The sequence below is a fragment of the Macaca thibetana genome, chromosome 3 (genome assembly GCF_024542745.1).
Source record: "Macaca thibetana thibetana isolate TM-01 chromosome 3, ASM2454274v1, whole genome shotgun sequence".
In the NCBI taxonomy this organism is placed as follows: Eukaryota; Metazoa; Chordata; class Mammalia; order Primates; family Cercopithecidae; genus Macaca; species Macaca thibetana.
This window is the reverse complement of record NC_065580.1, coordinates 87600556-87626575: the sequence shown is the minus strand read 5'-3', so window position 1 is coordinate 87626575 and position 26020 is coordinate 87600556. Positions and strand designations below refer to the sequence as shown.

At 36.6% G+C, this 26020-nt stretch overlaps 1 long non-coding RNA gene across 1 annotated transcript in view; it reads right to left on the bottom strand.

Annotated features, from left to right (window-relative positions):
- The window catches only part of LOC126951341 (uncharacterized), a 38912-nt gene that overhangs the window by 8827 nt on the left and 4065 nt on the right, over window positions 1-26020 (bottom strand). The window contains exon 2 of the long non-coding RNA XR_007724436.1: window positions 861-921. This is a non-coding gene — a long non-coding RNA (uncharacterized LOC126951341). The remainder of the gene's footprint in view (window positions 1-860; window positions 922-26020) is intronic.

The window sequence follows — 26020 nt, the reverse complement described above, 5'->3', positions numbered from 1 at the left end:
TAAAACTACAAAAGATAATCGTTCTTGGGTCATTTATAAGTTATTATTATTATTATTATTATTATGTTAGCAACAAGATCTTGCTATGCTGTCCAGCATGGAGTGCAGTGGCTATTCACATGCATGATCATAATGTACTGCAGCCTTGAACTCCTGGCCTCAAGTGATTCTCCCACTTCAGCCTTCCTAGTAGTATATTAATTTTGAGGTATCTTTTCTATATAGTCTTTATATTTCTTGGCTTAAGTTTGTGAATCATTTTAATAAGCTAGTTATCTAAGAAGCCTAGTAGAAATGCTTTCTGGGCTGAGGATTCAGTGAGACCCATGGGAAAACGACATTTGGAGATGGAACTCACAGCTGGTTCCCACAGCCTCAATCCTCAAGTGAGACTCTCAGAGTGACAAACCTAGACCAAGGACCTTGGCTAGGAGAAATGAAAAGACTTGATTTTGTGTGTGAAAAACAGCAACCTATGTGAGCTGTCCTCCAACTCAGCCTCTTGAAGACCTGTGACAATTTTTTCAAGAGTGGAGAGATATACTAAAAATGAATCAAGAAATGCACTCCATAACTAAAGGTACAGTAGAAAAACAAGAAAATGAGGTCAACCTGGTTTTTGACTCACTACTAAGATCAATGCTTGTGATAAAAGGATATTTACCACAAATCTCTTTATGACCATGGTTTGAGCAGAGTCAACACAGTGATACAGAAAAGGTGACCTGAATGCAGTCAGCAGAGAGGGATGGCAATGAAAAATGATTAAGAGCAAAGTGTGAGTATATGCTGGGAACTGGAATCAGGGTCCCCTTAGCAGAAAAGATGATGGAGTCTAAAGTCAGAGAATGTGAACTTACCATCATGTTATGACTCTATTCATCATTCATCAGTTGCACCCAAGGACTACTGGGTAATAATCTGTCAAAAAATAGGATTTTATAAGTTAAAAGTATAAGATACACCTAAGTGTTAGAGTTCAAGACACATATGACAAAGAAGTTCAAAAGAGCAGAGGGAACCAACATAGGAAAAAAAGAATATGGAGTGTTCACGGCACTTGAGACTTCTGCAGTTACTGAATTACAGGACGAATATATTGAAAAGATGGGATTGGTACGAGAGGTTGGAGTCAGGTTAGGGTTTGAGAACCCTGAAGAATGGGCTAAGGCATTTAGATTTGTTACTAGAGGAATTTGGGATCTATTAAATATTCAAGAACAGGAGAGTACATCTACCATATTTGTTGTCTAAAAGGTAAGAACACTGATAGTTTGGTGGGTGGAGTCAAGGCTGATGGTAGGCAGGAGATACTGACTCCTCCAAGGAATGTCACTGGGGATGATAGTGAAAAAGCAGATTTGAAATATATGTGAGTTGATAGAAGCAAAAAGATATGGTGACTGATTAAAGTTAGAGGGCATCAGGAGATGCCAAAAAGTGGTCACTCCTTCAACATCTAAGATGATTTATTGAGAACCTTCCATGTGCCAGGGACTGTGCTTGTTGCCAAGGATAAAATGGCTGACCAAAATAAAGATGGCTTCTGTGGTTTTGGAAAACAGTGGCAAAAGTGAGAAATATAATTATTTATGTAATAATCATTCAAATGTTTGTATTTCCAGGGCAGGCAGGTAGATAGGGCTGGAGACCGAAAGTCTGCATTCATCAATGTCCACTTAATACTTTTATTCATGACTTAGTGAATTTTTCCAGGGAAATGAAAAAGAAAAGAGTTTAGAATGGAACCCCAGGGAAGAAGCAATAATTAAACAATATGTGAAGCAAAAAGAGGGAGTAATAAGACTGGGTAAAAGTTGTCAGAAAGACTAAAAGAGGGACACAAGCGTGATGTCATGGGAGCCAATGGCAGCAATTTCCACAGAGAAAATGGTTAATTGGGTTGAATTCATAGACTGATCAAGCACAATGTACTGTAAAAAGCCCATGCTTAGTCAAGTCATAGGTCAAAGGCAACTTTAACAAAAGAAGATTCTGTTCAGGATAGAGTCTGGAAAGCTATTGAGGAATGAAAAGAAGGAAAGTTCCAGAAACACTGTAAAACAAAGCAAAAAAAAAAAAATCCAGTTTTATTTCTATATCTCTTAGTAACCCTTAATTTTTCCCCCTTAAAAATAGAGACTTAACCACCTTCTCTAAAAACTGAAGTTGCAAAGCCAAATTCAGTGGATGGTTGTACGCTTGATATGGGAGAGTTTACAATTTTTAAAACTAGCCTGAGATAATTTGAGGGGAAACAAATCTGATATAATTTGAGAGAATAATATTTTTTGTGTGTGCTTTCCTTGTAGAATCAGATTTGGTTTGCAAAAAGGTAAAAGTTACGTATGTGGGTAGGATATCATCTTAAACACACAGCAGATTCCAAGAAAGTGTTCAGTGGTTAGGCAAATAGTTTTCCCTCAGTTCCGGTACTTTCCGCTGGACTTTCGCCTTCTGAGTTTGAACTTGCCTATTGGGAAAGCAAAGAATGCTGTAGAAACATGTGTCTGCAAGTGTATGCTTATTTCAAAACAGTATAAAAGAATTAAGTACGTAGGTTGCAGTGACTTTGTATAAAAAGTAGATGACCCTCACAAAGTGACAGGTTAACACAAATTTAAATAAATTAAAACTTTTAACAGCTTTATTGATGCATAACTGATAATATAAAAAAGTACACATATTTAAAGTGTACAATTTGATAAGTTTAAACATATGCAAACACTCTTGTAACGATTACCACTATTAATTGCTGGACAGATCCAGCAATTCCCATAGTTTCCTTTTTGTTTTTGTTTGTTTGTTTGTTTTGAGACAGTCTCACTGTCACCCAGGCTGGAGTGCAGTGGTGTGATCTCAGCTCAGTGCAGCCTCCGCCTCCTAGGTTCAAGCTATTCTCCTGCCTCAGCCTCCTGAGTACCTGGGACTACAGGTGCATGCCACCATGCCCAGCTAACTTTTTTGTATTTTTGGTAGAGATAGATTTGTCCAGGCTGGTCTTGAACTCCTGACCTAAGGTAATCTACCCACTTTGTCCTCCCAAACTTCTGGGATTGCAAGTGTGAGCCACCGCACCCAGCCCCCATAGTTTCTTTGTTTCTCATTGTTGTGTTTTTTGTTTATTTTTGTCATAAGAACACTTAAAATGAGATCTACTCTCTTAACAAATGTTGAAATACACCATACTGTATTGTTTACTATAAGTCCAATGTTGTACAGCAGATCTCTAGAACATATTCATCTAGCATAGCTGATGAATAACATAGCAGCTCCTGGCAAGCACTATTGCACTCACTACTTCTATGATGTTGACTATAAAGATCTCTCACACAAGTGGAATCATGCAGTATTTGACCTTTGGTACTGGCTTATTTTGCTTAGCATAATGTCCTCCAGGTTCATCCACATTGTCCATAAATGGCAGGATTCTCTTCCTTTTTAAAGCTGAATAATATCACATTGTACATGTATAGCACATTTTCTGTATCCATTCATCTGTTGATGAACCCTTGGGTTGTTCCCACATCTTGCTATTGTGAATAATGCTGTAACAAATAAGGGAGTGCAGCGAGCTCTTCAAGAGCCTAATTTCAATTATTTTGGATGTATACCCAGAATAAGAAATAAAACTCTACTTCTTCAGCTGGCAAAGAACTTTTATAAAAATATATTTTTAGAACTGTGTTAAAGCTATATATTCTTGTTAATTAACATCCTAGTATAAGTTTATGCAAAATGACCGATTTCCTCCCTATTACCGCCAGGTAGGCAGGCACAAACACACACACACACACACACACACACACACACACGAAAACTAAAAGGCCATACAGAACTATTTCACCCACATTCCAAAGAAATTCATTATTTAATACAGAACACAGATGAGCTTGAGAGTGAAAATACATGGCATATAATGAGATATGTGCGTCAAATTCAACAAGACTGATTTTATTTTGAGCCACACATCTTTGCTCCATATTGACCCTTAGGTTTTATTTAATTCTCTTTAATCTATTAGCAAATCACACTATATACTATTTTTATATTATCTTAGCCTAATTTTCAAAACAGTAATCATGATGATAAAACAGCAACAATTTCTCCTGTCTTGTAGGTTGCAGAAAACATGTAGTAGGTGTTTTATACATTTTCATCCTGTTTTATAGACAAACTGATACTTGGCGAGTTAATGCAATTTGTCCAAGGTCGCACAGTTAGTAATTGTAAAAGCATGGATTGAAAACTCAAGTATTAATCTGAAACCCCAACTCTTTCCTTCACTACACTGTAATCCATTATTATGCCAACAGTTGAATGGAAGCATCATGAAATGAGAGAAAAAAAACAACAAACTAATGTGTAGAGAAAAATATCTGTTAAAATATGGGAAGCCAAAGCTTCTTACATGGTTCGAGCATTTGTTGTTGCAGCTGAAAATGATTAAATTCAGAAATCCAAATCAAGTATTCACAAAAGGATTTTTATTCTGGAATCTGTTTCCACGTTACAACCATTTTTATAACTTTCTTAAGTAGTATATTTGACTTGACCACCCCCGGTTGAAATTCTTTCTCTTAGTTCTTAAAGTTGGAACAGCATGTTTTTAGTATGATCTTCCTTGAAAACCCCCCTACCGGCCGGGCGCGGTGGCTCACTCCTGTAATCCTAGCACTTGGGGAGGCCGAGGCAAGCGGATCACGGGGTCAGGAGATCGAGACCATCCTGGCTAACAAGGTGAAACCCCGTCTCTACTAAAAAATACCAAAAAAAATTAGCCGGTTGTGGTGGTGGGTGCCTGTAGTCCCACCTACTCAGGAGGCTGAGGCAGGAGAATGGTGTGAACCCAGGAGGTGGAGCTTGCAGTGAGCCAAGATCGTGCCACTGCACTCCAGCCTGGCCAACAGAGCGAGACTCCATCCCAAAAAAAGAAAGAAAGAAAACCTCCCTCCCTACCTTCTTCTCTGACTTCTATTGATTTTCCTAAGACATCCCCCAGGGACCCCACCCCTATATACACTCACTTCATTCTATCTGCCAGCCTAAGCCACTGAAGTCAGAGTAGAAATTCAATGGCTCACTCTACACAGCCTAGCTGTGCCTTATGGGGTGGGTGGAACAACAAGTGCTTTGCTAAATTAGGCACTATTCAGAGTATTACCAGTCTTTTATTACCAGTGTATTACCAGTCTTATTATTCAAACATGCACCCTATGATGTGACATGAACTACTAAACAAGAAAAGGAAAGGAGAAAGAAACCGCTTCAAAAAAGCATTAGAGATATCTGAAACTCGCTGTTTGTAGGCCGTGGGTACACTGCTACAACACAGAGGCTGTTCTGTTTTGAGAAAAGTCTAGCTAACCTTGAGACAAAAATGACAACTGGAAATATCATCTGCAGCTACATCAAAACAAACACTCAAGGTGCACAATGTGAAATAACTGCTGGCAACATACCCCCACACAGAGATAGTAATCACTGCCAGGAATGTTATCTTTGAAGGGCAGAAGTCTAAGTGATTGACTAGCCAGAAAAAATAGCATGGACCCTTAGAACTACTGATCAAAGCAAACTGAAGTTCCCTAAAGGAATCAGGATATGAAGTAATATACATGTTTTTAAAATAAGGATACACTCAGATTATGTGTGTGTCTGTGTGTGTGTGTGTGTAACCCCTGGATATCACCCATGGGCATCCTAGTCCAGACCATACCTTTTGAGCTCCAAGAGAATTGGGAGAAATAAGCTTGGCATAGCCGACCCTCTTGTTCATGGTTTTAAGATTGGGAACATTGATATTCCTTACATTTCTTCCAAATTAAGATATTCAGATTGCAAACCCTTTAATCCAACTGGAAAGAGATATCTGGAATGTCTGAGTTCTCCTCCCAGATTGAGAGCTGTTTTTCAATTAGTAACATGGATTGAGGAATTTTCTGGCATCTGCCACTAAGTGAGTAAACTCAAAGATGATAAAATAAACTTAAAAAGAAAAAAAAAAAAAACCCAGCTCATTTTAATTAACTTCCGGTGAGACTTAAAAGACAGCCCAAACCACAAAAAGTCCGTTTCCAAAAACGCTGCTCTTTTTTATTTTTGCCAGACAGCATGACTCCACTGCCACTTATTAGTACTGATTTTTAAATGTATTGCTTTCTTTTTTTTAAGTAACAGATTCACAAACAGAGAGAATACAATTCTCAGAAGAACCAGGACAATATTGTCATCTTTAAGTTGTTTTAAATTGATTCATCAAAACTAAAATATGAACACATCTCAATATTAACTATCTTACAAATCTAGGCCAAGACCACACTAAATTTGGACCATTTCCCTTAATAGTGCAGTAAAATACAATGGGTTTTTCAACAAGGAATACTTCTAACTCTGTGTGTGTGTGTGTGTGTGTGTGTGTGTGTGTGTGTGTGTGTGTGTATCTATATATATAACTACTGCCTCTATTTCCCTCAACCACCACTAGATCTTATATTTACTGCAATATCCTAACTACAACACTGAAAAGAAAACCTTATATCTATGAATTACATAAACGTATTGGTATTTTGAGAAAAGTTGGCATCACATTGTCATCAGATTCGATTAATTTTTCTGTTTAATTTTAACTTGTTAAAATTTATTTAATTGTATTTATTTCTTTTATTATCAGTATGTTCTTTGCCCTTTGTTTAACCCTATCAAACCTTTTGACAAGTGGCAAGTTTACAAAAGATGAAATTTTATGTTAGAAACACTTTACACTAAGATCTTGCCCAGATTAGAAATCTTATTCAAGTGAAAAATCTTTCCTTCATACATAAATGTGGCCCAATAACGTGAGAGGTTCACAGTATCTTAATTCAGTTCTTGTATTTTGCAGAGTTAGCAAAAATGGTATTTGTAGAAGTTTTACCCCAAGAAAATTGATTGATTGATCTGGCAATTTACTCAGTTTTCCAAATTCATCTTGAACTATAACCTTAATGCAATCTATACCTGATTGCTCTAAATGATAATGTGGTATTGTTTGCCAATTAGCTGTCCGAAGAATTAGCAACTTTTATTTGCTATACTATACAGGGTTTACTTGATATAGCTATCTATGTGTGAAAGGTTGATAACTTTTTAAAAGAAGGTGTTGAAAAACGTGGTAACAAATAACCTGTATCATTTCAAAGAATAATAGCTACAAATTCAGCATGTGATATGTGAATTATAATGCTGTAATTCTTCACACTTGAATTCTCTTATGATTCTCTCACTATTCACCTACCACTTGAGAACTCATTCTGGAGGCTGTCCGAAAAAACACTGGAGTTTTCCTATCACTTTCTTAGAAATTGTGGTGAGAAAACAAGATAGTATTCTTTCCATAGGGTATCTGCTCAAGTGTCAAAAAAGCTTGACATTTTTCTATGTGTTTTGGAAGAGCAAATTTTCCTTTCTTAAAAGACAACTGAATCCCAATACTTTCGGAGGCCAAGGAAGGCAGATCACTTGAGTCCAGGAGTTTGAGACCAGCCTGGGCAACATGGAGAAACCCCATCTCTGCAAAAAATACAAAAATAATTAGCCCGACATGGTGGCACACACCTGTGGTCCCAGATACTCAGGAGGCTGAGGCAGAAGGATCACTTGAGCCTGTGGGGCAGAGGTTGCAGTGCGCTGAGATTGTGCCACTGCACTCCAGCCTAGGCAACAGAGTGAGACACTGTCTCAAAAAAAAAAAAAAAAAAAAAAAAAAAAAAAGACAGCTGTAAGAAAGCACTCGAAATAAGTATTATTAATTGCCTCTCCTTTAAACTCTTTCCATCTCCTTTAGTCATTGAACCTGAATAGGTTTAAGGCAACCAGACTACTTTGTCCTCACTCTAGTCAAGTCTTGGGGGCAGCCTCAGAATTGATTGCGCTCCTTCAAGATTTTTCACACCAAGGGTGTTGCATACATGGACAATGCTTCCCCAGGATGCACATCTCCCCTTGTGAGATAGCTGAGTGTGGAAGAATCAACTGACCCAGGACAGAGAAACTACCTCCTCCTCCCTGCCAGGCATACAGAAATAAAGGGCACCCATTTTGCTGATGTAAAGGGCATCAGTGGAGGGAGGCAAAGGGAAGTAATCAGGACCAATACCCCAAATTGCAAATAAATCCTCTTAATTAGACCCTTATTAGTGGAAAACTAGAAAAGTGTAACTGTTACCAAAAGGAAGAACTTGTTCTGACATAACAAGAGCACCAGCATAAACATACTGTTCTGCTCTCAGTAACGCCTATCAGTCCCCACCTCAGATGAACTGCAGAAAAACCTTCCTCTCTGCTCTCCCATCATCTGCCACCCTCCTCTACAATCTAACCTCTTTTCAGCCACTGGCTCAAGCTCATAATGAATCATCCACCCACTCTCCCCTTAACATTTGATGTCCTTTAGTCCTTAAGTAGGAGAAAAGCATAGAAGGAAACAACCTTTGCTGATCTGGCCTCAGAAAGACACAGCAATAATGCCGACAATTCATGTCTTGATAAGTTTGGCCACCTTATCACTAGCATAATTCCAGTGAGTTATGATGCACAGTCACTTCATAGCTTCTCCATTTTACCAGACCCTTTTTCTTTTTAATTATTAGAAGACAAGGTCTCAGGATAAGAGTGGGTAAAACACTTAACTCCAGAAAGCCAGTAAGAGGGAAGAAGGGATAAAACCTCATCCTGCACAGTATGATGCTGAGATTCCTCACTTATCTTCAAAGCATCCTAAGAAAGTACGTTTGAGTATCTGTGGGCACTTGGGCTTCAAAGAACAAACAAGAGAGGCAAAATCAAGGGAGTTCACAACTCTCCCTCTTTCATTCTTACATTATAACATTTATACATTCGTAGACAGCAAATGAAGAGTCTCATATACATCATGTTTTGGATACAGGTCAGAAAGCTGAGACACAAAAATGTCAACCACTTGAGGATTTCTGACTTTTAGTTCTGATTCTCAGGACTTAATTTTTGTCTTTTGTTATGCCCCATCCCAGAGAAAGGTCAACTGTTTCTTCAAGGCCAAGAGACTGTGGGTGTCCAGAGAATCCTCAATTGGAATATTTTTTCGGCTCTTTTATTACACAAATGAAATACTCTTCAATAATTGTTGGGGGGGGGGTGGTATTTTTGTTGTTCTGTGAAACAACTCCAGTGGGCTTTTTAGCTCTGCAAAGCCCCTCCACACAAATGGTGATGCTTGACATTTCAGCTCCAAGAAAGTAAAATTGCTTGGGGATGAAGTTATCAATGGTGATGTTGAAGTCAGAGATGCACCTCTGCAGACCAGGTTATATTTGAGGAAAACATGCTTAGCTAAAAGAAGAAAAAGAATAGTGATCAGATATGTCAAGGTGTCTGCCCAACCTCTTGGCCTGGGTCTCATGAAGAAGTTGGTGAGATTCAGAAGGCAATGAAACCATTTTCATTGAGTGCATAAGCACAAGTAGATCTGTCCTTGGGCCAGAAGGGCAAGGAAATCATGGGTTTTTACAAATTTAATTAGTATCTGGCCACTTCAACAAATTTCTACCAATGCTAATAATTCTTCAGTTGAGTTTTTAGTGTACAAGCATATTATCTTCATTTAAAGATAATGTTACTTTATTCTTTTAAAAAGTTGTACCTCCTATTTCCTGCCTTATTGCTTCAGCTATAAAGCAAATCTATATGTACTTAGTTTGAATGATGGAAAGGGTGTTGAGAATTTTGAGTTGTTTTCAGAAATATGGATTTGAGTACAAAATGCTGAAGACAGAGAAACTGAAGAACTATTGTAGTAGTTTAGGTGTGGGCCGGGGGCAGTGGCTCATGCCTGTAATTCTAGCTCTTTGGGAGGATGACAGAGGCACATCATGAGGTCAGGAGTTCAAGACCAGCCTGGATACCATAGTGAAACCCTATCTCTACTAAAAAAAAAAAAAAAATTGCCAGGCATGGTGGCAGGCGCCTGTAGTCCCAGCTACTTGGGAGACTGAGCCAGGAGAATTGCTTGAACCCGGGAGGTGGAGGTTTTAGTGAGCCGAAATCATGCCACTGCACTCCAGCCAAAATCATGTCACTGCACTCCAGCCTGGATGACAGACTGAGACTCTGTCTCAAAAAAACAACAAAAAAAGTTGAAGTGATGTGACAATGCATGAAATAGGATGATTGCTAAAAATATATAGAGAAGAAGAAGTAGCTATAGAATATTTTAGTTTTAAGAAAAAGATCAACTGGAAAAGATGGGTAGGCAACAAAAAATAACTCCAGACTTTTAACATGCACTATGGTTGACTAATAGACAATAACCAGGATTGCTATATTTTTATAGATACTAAAATATACGACAACATAGAAATCTAAACAGGGATTTAAAATGGTAAATTAATCTTACTTCTTAGTTTATAAACAGTGTGAATTACGCAGATCAAGAGAAACATTTAAATATTCTACCATATTTCCATGATCGCATATAATCTTGCTCATACCATAATATCTCACATTAATGACATTTGTATAAAGCTTTCACACTATACGAAGTAATTACACATATATTATATACAAAAATTTTTTCTGAGAGATTGACATTAACACTTCCTAAAAAGTTATACTTTAAAAAATATTTTCTATGATCTCAGTTGATAATTGCAATCCATTCTTTATTCTCTTTGCAGACTCCATTCTACCAAACCTGATTTACCAGTGGCTTTTGTATGCAAACATCTTGTTCTCCCATTCTATATATCCTTCACCTTTCCATTCTTGTACACAAAGTGAAATCCTAATTAACCTTCAAAGTAATCTTTTGCCATTCCCTTGAAGTGGCGGACTAAAGGGCAGAGGAGAAGAAATCGGTACAGACAGCAAGTTTCTATAGAGGAGAAATGTCAGTCACCTTGCCCTTCCTGGGCATGTGGGTAGAGCAGAAGGTCAGGGAGTGCACCAGCAGTTCCATTCCACAGCCCTTAAGGCAATCACAGGAAGTCACTATGTCAGCAAGCAAAGCACAGGAAACCATATCACTGATGATACTAATGTATCTGCCTTGTTTCCATCCCCAAAAACAAAATAAAAATTGTTCCTTCTTCCCTCTCCCTCACCCTCCCCAGCCCACAAATCTTTCCCATCAAGCTAAATTCATTTTCCTTATTTAAAGGAGGAAAAAACAGTGGCTTTTATTGCTTGTAAAGGCAAACCACAATGAAAGTTGCAATTCATTTCTCTCCAATCCCAATTTTATGTATGATTCTTTTGGCCAAGAAGAAATTTTAAAGAAAGCAGAAGAAAATTCTATGAAAAAAGTTCAACATAAAATGAGATAAAGCATAAGCAATTAAATTTATAAAATTATATCACTAAAGTTTTTAATATCACTTCTATGATGAAGAATGAAATTATCCAAAAATTTAGCAATTGCTCTTCGCAGAATAGTTTATTCACTTTAATAAAGTGTATTTAATACATGCAATTTTAGTTTCTTTATGCTTCATCTATTAAAACACTGTTGAGTCTTTAGTATAAACAAGACTGGTGTGACAAGTATATTTTTCCTAGTTGTATCCCCTCCCTTTCTATTCTTACATTCCATTTCCTTTTTCTAACTAACCTGCTGTTTTCAAATAGTTTTAAATGTTTTCACAACAGTTTGAGTCATTTAAGGTATTTAAAGCTCAGATATGACATTCTTAGGGAGTACACAAATAAAGAAGGTAAAAGCATCATGTAAGTATGATGGGGAGAGGTGAACAGCTAGCTTGTTAAAACTGTAGTTTTTGCCTTTTGTGAAGTAAGCATAGCATTTCTTTCTGACTTTATGGCGGAGGTTTATGGGCCATAAGCAGGAGCTTCTTTGGAATCAGACGTTCATGATACTTAAAAAAAAAAAAAAAAAAAAAAAAAGCAGAAGTTCCTGAAAGTTAAGATGGAATTGTTATCGCAGACAGGTAATCCCTGTGATCTTGTTTACTATTAATAATTGCTGCTGACTATCCTATTGTCTTCAAATTGCCAAGGAGTCATTAAGAGAGTGAGGCAGGGAAAAGGAAGAGGAGGTAGACCATGCTGATGAGAGTAAAACAGTTTTATGCACCATTTTAAGCAACCAAAGAGATACCGTGTGAAAAATTAATGTCTGTTGCTAGTGATCTTATCCCAGAGTCTGATCTAATTTTGGCAATGCTAGAACAAAGCACATGCTGTCTGTATTGCTATTTGCTTACCCCTTTCACTATGACAATAGCAAAATGCGGATTATGAAATAATTTTCCTTGGCATAGATTTTGAGAAGTATTTTTTCCCTTTTTTTAGTTTCGAGACATTGTTCTTGGGTAACTTCTCAGAAACTGTGCTCCCAGGACAAGCAGCTTATCTGACTGACAGGGTGCCTCTCAAGGGTCCTAATATCCATTCTCACTAATCCTATCCTGTGGGTACTTCTCGATATACTAAATCATTCATGGTAGGTGACAAAAAAATCCCAGTCATTTACATCTGTTCAACAAACATTTATTGATAGTGTTATGATATTTTTAATACAAAAGTAGTGATGCTGTATTCAGCCAACAGTGGACTTATTACATCTAATTTACTGAAATCCCTTAGCTCCCCCTATAGGAAGGGTTGGATTAAGTAGGAAGTAAGAGAAGACAAATTCACATGCAAGCCCACTTTCATGGCAGAAAATAAAAGTTAATGAATCTGTTCTTCTTGTCCAACCATGTAAAAGCCAAAATACCAACTAAGAAGATTGGTCTTATCTTTACAGCTGCCTGATCCAATGAGTAAAGGAAAAGCACACCTTTGCTATTTTGCAGAAGAGGCAACTTAGAAAACAAATCTCATTTCTGTTACTCACCATTCTGTCTATTCCCCTATTCCCTCTACAGCTCAGTATTAGCACTAGCAAAGGGTCTCATTGATGAAGTTAATACCCAGCTTGGGTTTCAGTCTCATTTAAGCCACTGCACTAATTCAGTCATTAATTCAATGAACATTATTATGCAACTGATATATTTAAGAAACTCATAATTTCTCCTCTCAATGTTTGCTTTGAAATAGAGAGGTAGACTGTTATACACGTGTTCCAAACTCAGTGAGATAAGAGCTACAATCAAAGTATGTCTAAGGTAGGGAATATTGTAGCAAACATAGAAAACAGCATAATCAATTCTCTGTGGTTGAGAAAAAGGATAGTTTTAAGTTTCACAAATATATCTGCTGATTTCTTCATCAAGTCAAACTGATCTTAAGAGCTTTTATATCAGTATTTCCTTTGCATTCACACTGCCACTGCACTAATTCAGACCATTATTACAAAACACCAAAACTATATAGTCTCTTAAGTGTATTTCATGTTATCTTTCTTTTTCTCAGTACGCAACAGAACTGTGAGTTTATCGTCTTGTATTACTTTTTAAATGTCTCATTGAATAAAATCGTGAATGCCTCATCCACACGATACATAATTTGAATATAGAAGTGAGGCTAAATACCGGGACTTCAGGGCCATTACCATAATCTAGTTCCCTCTTTTATTATTATGGGTTACATCATAATAACCCAATTGTTATAAATCCAATTAAAAAGTTACAAAGCAATATTTGCTTAATTCAAAATCAAGAAGTATTACAACAGCACTCCAAAACACCTCCATGCCCATAGTTTACACCTTTTCCATTACAGTTTTTCCCTCCTTGCTAAGGATAACCAGCAATGCTGAGTCTGCTATTAGTCATAATCTTGCCTTTTATGGCGGACACTTTTGGGCTGTGTATCACAATTCCTCAGTCCGCTTCTAATTGCAATCACAGCTCTGTTGGACAGTTACCTGTAAGCTCAGTTAATGCTGACAATGCTGCACCTGAAGTGCCTGGCTTGCAATCTCAGCTTATCTGTTCCAAGAAATTTCCAAGACCACCACATATAGGAAGGAGAGTTATCATCCCAGAGTACAACCCTCTCACAATGGTGAATGGGAGCTAATGGATAAATTCCCCAACCTCCTGTTCATCAGACCTAATTCTGGAAGGCATCTGTCCAGCCCTCAGAGATCCTGGTGTAATACAACCTGTTGTCTTTATCAGTGGCCTGGAAAATACACACTTATATTGGTCTGCCTTTTTTTGTTTTTCTCACTCTCCCCGCTTCCTAAACAATTTGCCATAAGCCTTTGACTCATGTTCTGCTTTCAGGAAACCCTAAATGAAAAATTTTAAATAATTTTACCACTTATGAATGCAGTCACAACTGACACATTGACACCATTTTGAACTTCATAAAAATGGAACCACATCCTGTGAGTTCCATTCTATCTTGTGTCTTTAAATCAATATTATATTTGTGAAATTCATCAATGTTGTGAGTGTATGTTTTTAGATCAGGTGTGTCCAATCTTTTGGCTTCCCTGGGCCACATTGGAAGAAGATGAATGTCTTGGACCACACATAAAATACACTAACACTGGCCAGGTGCGATGGCTTGCCCCTGTAATCCCAGCACTTTGGGAGACCGAGGCAGGCAGATCATGAGGTCAAGAGGTAGAGGCCATCCTGGCCAACATGGTGAAACCCCATCTCTACAAAAAATGCAAAAATTAGCTGGGCATGGTGGCGTGTGCCTGTAGTCCCAGCTACTCAGGAGGCTGAGGCAGGAGAATCACTTGAACTCGGGAGGCAGAGGTTGCAATGATCTCAGATCGTGCCACTGTACTCTAGCCTGGTGACAGAGCGAGACTCCATTAAAAAAAAAAAAAAAAAAGAACACTAATGATAGCTGACAAGCTAAAAATATCACAACAAAATCTCATGTTTTAAGAAAATTTATGAATTCGTGTTGGGCCGCATTCAAAGCCATCCTGGGCACATGTGGCCCACAGGCCATAGAATGGACAAGGTCAGTTTCAATTATTCATTTTTTGGCTGTACAGTGGGGCATTGGAAAATTTTTCTCTCAGGAATCCAACTATCCCCCCAAGAAACCTTAATGATTATAACATCAGGTGTTTCCTCAACAAAAATAACCAAATTATACCCTCCTACTGAGAAGCCTACATTCAACAAGTCTCATGAAATTGCCTACAGCTTGCAATCAGTTCCTTAATGATACACTTGTTAACATAAATAGCCAAACCAAAGATTACTAAACTCTAGGCAAAACTCTAACGTGAAAAACAAAAAGGAAAGCAACCCAAAATGGAGGTCATTATGACAATGTAGAGAGTAAAAATTTTACAAAATTCATTATTACTCAGAAAAATGAAGGAAGATATATCTACAAACAAGAACAAAATTTTATTTTAAAATATCAATAGAAGGAAAAATCCAAATTATGTCTTAAAATTTAAAATGTGATGGTAAAAATAGAAAACTTAAAATTAAAGAAAACATTAGAAAGTAGAAGGAGAGAGGAAGGAAGTAAGAGAGTGGAGAGAGAGAAAGACAGAGAGGTAGAGAGAAAGAGAGAGAGAAGAAAAGGAGGCCAAAGAAGAGAAAAATGAACCTAAAGAACTTATTTATGATGTCCAACAGGTGAAGAATAAGGATTCAGTGAGGAGCGTATACAAATAAACAGACAAAATTATCAATGAAATAATTCTAAAAATTATTCCAGAATTGAAGGATGCATATTTTCAGATCAAGATGCTCCAGCTAGTAACCTGAGCAATGGAGAAAAAGGAACTCACAGCAGGATATCCACCTGGAAAATGCAACCACTTTGGGAAAAGAGGAAATACTAAACGTTTCAGAGAATAAAAATATGTTACATACAAAAGACCAAGAAAGAGAATGGCTTTTAACTTTTCAATATCAGCTGTAGATGTCAAAGACAACAAAAGAAAAATGATTTCCAACTACCAACTAATAATCCAGACAAAGTGTAAATTAAATGTGAAAGTAGGCATTCCAATTGGCCATAGGAGTGGCTGCCTGAATCTAAATCTCTCCACACAATTTCCAAGAAGGAGGAGGAGAAGGGGAGGAAGAGGGAAGGAAAGAAAAAGGAGCTCAAATCAAATGACACTTGACCTACATTTTCAGCATTACTAAGAGACCAAGAATACTGTAAACTTCAATTTCCCTTCATACAAAGACACAAACAATTCCAGCAGATCTTTACTGATTGGGAAAGGTAGGGTAGAAAGCCTTTGAACACTTGGTGTAAAAGAAAAAAATACCAGGTGACTTTTAAATAAAGCAAAGACAAAATCACAAGTCCAAAGTTAAATACCAAAATAGTGAACACAGGTCTGGAACTGGAAAATTCACAGCAACAGCTACAGAGAAGGGGTTTACAACTGAGTGAGTTGGAAATTGGCAACACTGAAGCATTGATTCTGGGGGAAAGGGAAAAAATAGAGAAGAGGAAATACCTGTCATAGACTGGCAATGAAGTGAAAGCAGAAAGCAAGTAGGAAAAATAAAGGAGTGTGCAGAAATAAAAACTATCACAGTACATGTAGACCCTTCTTATTTCCCATCTACCACCACTCATTACCAACAAAATCATCTATTAATGATATTTAACTTTATTACACTCACTGAAGAGAATATGCTCGACCTAAAAAGCCAGTCAACAAAATGCATAAGAATAGAAGCAAAACAAATTAGCCTTATACAAAGCTATTGTAAAAAAAAAAAGATATTACATATCATAAAATAGTTCAATCATAAACAACCACAAAGCAGAAGAAACTATAATATAACCTCAAGTCTTAATTAGATGTCTTCAAATAAGCATTTAGATATACATATATAATTTCTAATAAAAAAATGCAAAAAGTAAGCACAGAAATATACAAATAAAGAAAGAAATGCAATGAGTTGCTAGATCTCAGGAAAGAAATTACACAGATAAAACATCTCTAAAATGAAGAATAAATTATAAGGTATCCAAAGGAAAATAGATTTAAGTGACACATTACTAATGAATAAATGCAAGAAAGAAGCCAAGAAAATGAAAATAAAGAACTTCTAAAAGTCAGAGAGAAGGAGGTTGGAATCTAAGGTAGACAAATATTCAATATACGTACACTTGGAATCCCTGAAGAAGAAAAACAAGACAATAAAACAGAGCTAATATTTAAACCAATAATCCAAGAAAATCTAAATCTATACATTGAAAGGGCTTCCTATATACCTGGAAAATTTTACTGAGGATGATCGAACTTGAGAAATAGCCTAGAAAATACCAGGATTTTAAAAATAGAAAGAACAAAAATCCACAAGCAGGCCCTCCAGACAAAAAAGAACAAATTAGGTATAAGAGTAAGACAAGTCAACCATAATTCTCAAGAGCAACTTAAAACCATACAGTGACATTTTGAAGAAACTTAAAGAAAGCAAAACCCAGAGATTTTGTTTGTAAGCTGAAATTGAAATACCAAGGCTATAACAAAATAGTCTTTAAAGTACAGAAACTTAGGAAATAATGAACCTATAAACCTTTGACAAGAAGTCTTCTAGAGGACGATCTTCATCCAACCAAGAAATAATATTAATAGTAGTAACAAGAAAACATACTGGTAGTGAACTTTTAGTATGTTTAACTAGATATCTGTGAATAAAACAAAATTGAGAGTATAGATTTTAAAAAAGCGTGTAAAATCATATGTTCTGAAAAAGTAGAAAGAATGTGTCTATAAAATATATAGAAAAAATATAAATATATATAAGTATATTTATATAAAATATAGAGTAAAGAGGAATATAATAAGTTGTTGTATAGTTAGAAGAGAAAATCAAATGATGCCATTTAAAACTATCAAGAGGTTAAATAAGAATGAAAAAAGCCAAAAAAAAAAATTTTTTTTGAGATAGGGTCTTGCTCTGCTGCCCAGGCTCACTGCAACTTCATCCTCCCAAGCTCAAGCAATCCTCCCACCTCAGCCTTCTGAATAGCTGGGACCACAGGCGTGTGCCACCATGCCTGGCTAATTTTTGTATTTTAAGTAGAGATGGGGTTTCACTGTCTTGCCTAGGCTGGTCTCAAACTCCTGGCCTCAAGCAATCTTCCTGCCTTGGCCTCCCAAAGTATTGGGATTATAGGCTTGAGCCACTGTGTCCAGCAGAGAAAAATCTTTTTAATTTTGGGTTAGCCCAAGTGTTTTTAGACACCAATAAAAGCACAATCGAAAAAAATAAATAATTGATAAAATGGACTTCATAAACATTAAAACTTTAGCTCTGTGAAATATCCTGGTAGGAGAATAAAAAGACAAACAACAGACAGAAAACATTTACAAGTCACATATCTGAAAAAGAACTTTTATCTAGAATATGTAAAGAACAAGAACTCTCAAAACTTGACAATTTGAGACAAACCAATTAAAATATAGCCAAAAGACCTGAACAGACACTTCACCAAGAAGACACACAGAGAGCAAGTAAAAACATGAAAAGATATTCAACATTATTAGTTATGAAGGAAGTGCAAATTGAAGCCAAGTACTAAGTAACTGGAACTCTCATATATTGCTGGTGGAAAGGCAAAATTGTTTGGCAAATTGTTTGAAAGTTACTTGAAAAATTAAACGTACATTTACCACATGACCTAGCAAGCAACATCTAGGTATTTACCCTGAAGAAATGAAAAGTTATGTTCATACAAAGACTTATGTATAAATGTTTATAGGAGAATTATTCATAATCACTAGAAACTGGAAACAACCCAACTGTTTTTCAATGAGTACATGAATCTTTAAAAATTGTAGATGGAATACTATTGGGCCATAAAAAAGAATAAAATCCTGTCATTCATGGCAACATGGATGGAACTTTAGGACTCTATGTTAAGTGAAATAAGCCAGGAACAGAAAGTTAAACACCACATGTTCTCACTCATATGTGGAAACTAAAAAAAGTTTATCGCATAGAAATAAAAAGCTTAACAGAAGTTATTAGAGGCTGGAAAGTGTAGGGAGAATGGGGACAGGAAGAGATTTGTGAAAGGACACAAATTTTCAGCTAAATAGGAGGAACAAGTTCTAGTGTTTTAGAGCACTGTAGGATGAGTATAGTTAACAATACTATATATTTTCAAATAGCTAGAAGAAAGGATATTGAATGTTCCCAACACAGAAAAATGATAAATGTTTGAGGTAAAAGATATGCTAATTACCCTGATCTCATCACTATCCATTGTATGTATCAAAACATCACTATGTACCCCATAAATATGTACAATTATCATGTTAATTAAAATAAATAATTTAAAATTGAAGTCTATCTATCTATATAATGGAATATAAAAAAGCAATGAACTATTGATACATACAAAAACATGAATAAAGTGCAAATGCATTATATCAGTGAAATAAGTAAATTTCAAAAGATTACATACTGTATGATTCCATTTATAAGATGTTCTGTAAAAACCAAACAGTAGGACACAGTCACCTCCAGATAATAGTGTTATCAGAATCAACAGGTGCCAGAATTTATGGGCAAAAGGAGGGATTGACTTCAAAATGGACTTTTGAAAAAATGTTTTGCGGTGATAAAACTGTGTCCTGACTGTAGTGATGATTACATGAATCAACATGTGTTAAAAGTCACAGAACTATACATCAAAAAAGTTAAGTTGGTTGTAGACAACTTTAAAATATTTTATAGGAATTTTTGTAAATTAAAAGAAATTAAAAATACATAATTAATTGCAATGCATAAACCTAGATTGGACATTGTTGTTGTTGTTTCTTTTTAGCAAAATAGTAAAAAGCATTTTGGTGATAATTGTGAAAATTTGAATTGAACCTGACACTAGATTTTTATAGGTGTGTTAGGGTACAACGTTTTTGTAATAAATTATGATCACTTTGGTGAGATCTATGTTGACATAGTTTGGTGTAAATTTCACAATGTCTACTTATCTTCACATGGAAAAGCAAATAAAAGTGAATATATATGTATGTATGTAGTATGAAACCTAGGTAGACGCAGGTAACTACTTCAGTAATTTTTCAAATATTTGTGTTTGAACAATTTTATAGTAAAAAGTTTAAGAAAAACACATCACAAACAAGTCAAAAAAGAGTTCATTTTGAGAGTGTACAAAAGCTTAGTCATTTAACAAAAAATTACATTTTATAAATTTCTACTTATATAACATCTATGGAATGAAGCAATAATGATCTTCAGTGAAAAGAGAGGTGTGCTGGAAGCATGGGGACCAGGTTTACTTCATCTCTAGCAAGATGTGAATAAGAGGAAATACAGGGTGCATTGCCTGGTTTGGTCACATTCACTTCTAGGAATCTTCCTACTTAGCTGAGTTGACTTTCGTGGTTGAGTGGTATGACGAAGGCCCAAGTGAGGCAAACAGTATAAGGAGGAAGGAAATGTGTTAACCTATCATACTTTCAGTAAACACCAATGTTTCCAAGCTAATTGGGTTTTGTGTGCCAATGCATATACTTTCATTCAGCTCTTCATTCTGTAATATGCTTGTGACACCAATCTGTACTGTCAGTTCTCTTCTCAGCTGATGAATGGAGTGGAATGGAATGGAATGGAGTGGAATGGAATGGAATGGAATGGAATGGAATGGAATGGAATGGAATGGAATGGAATGGAATAGAATGGAAAAGAAAGGAAAGGGGAGGGAAATGGAGAGGAGGGGGTGAGAAGGGAAAAGGGAAAAGAAAAAGGAAAGGAGAGAAAGGGAAGGGGGAAATAAAAGAAAAGAAAAAGAGTACAACTTCCTTGGGTGGTTTCACAGAAACTCAGACACAGTTTAATTGAGTAAATACCTCCTTTTTTCAATGCTATAACTTTAAAACAGTTCTAATTTTTTCTTACCTGTGAAGTGGGCATATCCATAGCACCTACCTTGTCAGGTTGTTGTAAAGGTTATGATTTATACAAAGTGTTTACTAAAGTGCTTGGCATTTATATAAGATCTCCTCTTATATAACATCTCTACATAATTACATAGCATCTCCTATTGAACATTTAGGAGATGTTAGTTGAGCTGTTGTTATTAAGATTGTGGCAAAGAACTTGAGCTAGGGTAAGATAGGTCTAGCTTTATTAATAGATTCAATCATTCAGGTCTGAAGGAGTAAAAATGAAGCCTGACACTCCCAGAACCCATATTATAGCTGTATCAGCACTCGATGTGGTCTTCTGTCCACTAGACCTGTCAACTGGATATAATGAAAAAGAAAAGAACTGTAATTATAACAACCCTCATTTATCGGGCTCTTCTATCTGCCATGTACTCTTTCAAGGACTTTACTTGTATTAAATTATTTAAAACTTACAGGTCTTATAAAATATAATGAAATCCTATTTGAAGGATTTTATAGATGAGGAAACAGGGGCAGACAGTTTAAGCAACTTGCCTAAAGTCATGGTCATAGTAAGTGGCATAGCCTGGGCCCCAGAGTTCATGTTGGTAACTAGAACTAGCCTCTCAGTTTCACAATGGTTTCAATTCCACCTTAAGTTCCTAGGTGTCAAGGGAGTGTGGAATGAGAATTTTCTAACTATTTCTTTGAAGGGACCATTTGTCTCTTGCAAAATTTCCTAAGAATTGGCCTCTCAAGTGCAGACCCAAGACATTTCCTGAAGTCCCAAGTGACAGGGCTCATGGGCTGCCAGCTTCATCAACAGCATCCCTGCAGATGCTAACTATTTATACTTTGCCACAGCTTGGAGCTACTTATCAGTGGGGAGTGTGACTGGAAAGCTTCAAGGCAAATACAGTCACTAATACATAGTGCTTAAGAATGTAAATTCAAGGTCAAAGAAGCACAAATCTCCAGATCTGCCATTTGATAGACATGGCAAATATTTAACCCTTTTAACATCAATGATTTTATCTGTGAAGTAGGGGTAAGAAAGACAGCTACATGATAAGACTGCTCTAAATGTGATAATCATAATGACAATAATAATTGAATAATGCACATAAAATGCTTACCACCAGATTGAAACTGCTCAATAAGGACTATTACTTTCATGATTAAGGTTTTTATCTCCCTTCAACAAACTAAGCATCAAAGGAACACGTCTCAAAATAATGATAAGACCCATCTATGACAAACTCACAGCCAATATCATACTGAACAGAAAAAAGCTTCAAGAATTCCTCTTGAGAACTGGGACAAGACATGGACGCCCACTCTCACTATTCCTATTCAACACAATACTGACAGTTCTAGCCAGACTAATCAGGCAAGAAAAACAAATAAAAGGCCTCTACATAGGAAAAGAAGAAGTCAAACTACCTCCCTTCACAGATAGTATGATTTTATACCTAGAAAACCCTAAAGACCAACCCAAAGAGCTCCTGGAACTAATAAACAACTTCAGTAATATTTCAAGATGTACAAAAATCAGTAGAATTTCTACACACCAATAACATTCAAGTTGAGAGCCAAAACAAGAATACAATCCCATTTACAATGACACACACAAAAAATGAAACTACCTAGGAATACACCTAACAAAGGAGGTAAAAGATCTCTATGAAGAGAACTGCAAAAGCATTACTGAAATAAATAATAGATGACATAAACAAATGGAAAAACATGCTATACTCATGGATTGGAAGACTCAATATCATTAAAATGGCATACCACCCAAAGCAATCTACAGATTCAATGCTACTCTATCAAACTATCAACATCATTTTTCACAGAATTAGAAAAAACTATTTTAAAATTCGCATAGAACCAAAAAAGAGCCCAAAGAGCCTAAGCCATCCTAAGCAAAAAGAACAAAGCTGGAGGCATCACATTATCCAACTTCCACTATACTATCAGGCCACAGTAACCAAAACAGCATGGTACTGGTACAAAAACAGACACATAGGCCAAAGCAACAGAAGAAAGAACCCAGAAATAAGGATGCACAACTACAGGCACCTGAAATTCAACAAAGTCAACAAAAATAAGCAATGGGAAAGAACTATTCCATAAATGGTGCTGGGATAACTGGCTAGCCGTTGGCTGAAGACTAAAACTGGACCCCCAACTTTCACCACGTACAAAAATTAACTCAAGATGGATTGAAGATTTAAATATAAGACTTCAAACTCTAAGAATCCTGGAAGAAAACCTAGGAAACACCATTCTGAACATCAACTTTAGGAAAGGATATATGACTAAGTTCTCAAAAGCAATGGCAACAAAAACAAAAACTGATAAGTGAGACCTAATTAAAAACTAAAGAGCTTCTACACAGCAAAAGGAACTCAGTAGACAACCTACACAATGGGAGATAATAGACAACCTACACAATGGGAGAAAATATTTACAAACTCTCACAAAGGTCTAATATCCAGAATCTATAAGGAACTTAAACAATTCAACAAACAAAAAACAAATAAACCTATTAAAAAGTGGGCAAAAGACATGAACAGACACTTCCCAAAAGAAGACATACAAGCAGCCAACAAACATGTGAATAAATGCTCCACATCACTAATTATCAGGAAAATGCAAATCAAAATCACAGTGAGATACCATCTACACTAATCAGAATGGCTATTACTAAAAAGTCAGAAAATAACAAATGCTGGCAAGGCTGCAGGGGGAAAAAGGGAACACTTACACACTGTCTGTGGGAATGAAAATTAGTTCCGCCACCATGGAAAGTAGTTTAGGGATTTCTCAAAGAACTTAAAACAGAACTGCCATTGACCTTGCATTCCCATTACTGGGTATATATCTGATACGGTTTGGCTGTGTCCCCACCAAAATCTCATCTTGAATTGTAGTTTCCATAATCCCCATGTGTCACAGGAGGGACCAAGTGGGAGGTAACTGAATCATGGGGGCAGTTTCCCCTATGCTATTCTCAAGATAGTAAGTTCTCATGCAATCTGATGGTTTTATACAGGGCTTCCCTCTTCGCTAGGTTCTCATACTTCTCCTTCCTGCCATCACGTGAAGAAGGACGTGTTTGCTTCCCTTTCTGCCATGACTGTGTCCTAAGGCCTCCCCAGCCACGCTGAACTGTGAGTCAATTAAACCTCTTTCCTTCATAAATTACCCAGTCTTGGGTATGCCTTTATTAGCAGCATGAGAATGGACTCATGCAATATCCAAAAGAAAATAAGTTGTCCTACCAAAAAGACACTCATGTTCATCACAGAGCTATTCACAATAGCAAAGATATGGAATCAATCCAGGTGCCCATCAATGGTGGATTGGATTAAAAAAAAAAGTGGTACATACATGCCATGGAATACTAAGCAGCCATAACAAAGAGTAAAATCACATCCTTCACAGCCACATGAATTGTAATTGGAAGCCATTGTCCTAAGTGAATTAATGCAGGAACAGAAAACCAAATACTGTATGTTCTCACTTATAAGTGGGAACCAACCATTGGGTACCCATAGACATAAAGATGGTAACAACAGACACTGGAAACTACTAGAGGAGGGCAGGGGGGGAGCATGGGTTGAAAAACTCTTGGGTACTATGCTCACTACCTGGGTGATGGGATCCATCATACCCCAAACCTTAGCATCACGCAGTATGCCTATGTAACAAACCTGCACATGTACATCCTGAATCTAAAATAAACGTTGAAATTATTTTAAAAATTGTATCTCTTTTTAGTTTCTTGCTATAACTATCTTTCTCTTCCACTTAACCTTATTTTAAGTGTGTTGCATGACATTGGGTTTAATATGATAAATTGCCTCAATTCAGTCCTTTTTACAAATTAAATAGGATTCGAATAATTTAAAATTAGGTAGGTTTGTTCCTGGTAATAGAAAAATATTATGTTTTCAGCAATGGGTAATGTGTTATTATAAGTATGTATTGGGGGGGAGATGTGCAAAAGATAAAGGAAGCAGAAAACCCAATAACTCAGTCTTACCTTGCCACATAGAAACAAAAATGGTTGCTCAACAGCTGCAGGAACCTCAGCAACAAAATTCAAATGTCTCTGTCAATGGCAAGACTTAGTTTCCCTCTCCATCTCTACTTTTTGTGTGTTCATCCTTTCTTCTCGTACTACTTTCAGCAGCATCCTCATTTTCTACCCCATGTCCTTTACTCACCTAAGCTTCTGTTCATTTATAGTTTTTCCCATCCTCTACTTTTGTGTTACGTATGGTCATCATAGTCTGACTCTGACCATTTCTGCTGACTTTAGCTTTAGCTTCCACTGCTAACTGATATCTATCTTGATGTTCTACTTCAAACTGCTGATATAGAGATGCTGATTGACCTAGATCCTCTTTTCATACCGGAACATGTCAATCATAGGCCACTAACCAGTCTATGCATTGACTGCACTGGTTAGTTTCCCACCTTTGGTCTAATTAGTTGTGTTGCAATAGGTGGCGTCATATGGTACAAATAATTGAGCCTACTACTGTCCCTTCAGCAAGATCCCTGATGTAGCAATTGTTAATACCTCATAGGTCCCAGTGAGTATGACAAGGTACTATGCCCTTCTGGACTTCAGATTTTAGAATCGTAGGAATGGTCCAGGGTATAGAGGCATTCACACCACAATAAAACTACTCTTTAAACCCATTGTCGAGGTTACTTTTAATGAATAATTTTTTCTTTGTTTCTGTCAGGAAGAGTGATGCATCCACTCTTTCTGACAAATTTCTTGACTAACAATGTTAAGAATATCCTCATATTTGCATAGAGTTTTACGTTGTCAAAATTAATTTCAGCAGCATATGAAAGAAAAGCCAACTTAACAAAGGCTTAAACACAAAAGGCATTATTCTGTCATATAAAGAAAATATGAAGGCTGGCAGCCCAATGCTGACTTAGCGGATCCACAAATTCATCAGTGTTTTACCTTGTACAGTTTTTCATTCCAATATCCCTACAGCGAGGAGCCTCATCTCCACCATCCAAAATAGTATCTAGAGTGTTCAGCCATTACACCCATATTCCAGTAAGCAGGATTGATGAGAAAAAATGGAAGAATCTGAATCCTTCCTTTTAAAAAGTATAATACAATACTGCCTCTTACTGCTTATTTGCCAGACTTTGTGACATAGCTGCACAAGGATGCGAGAG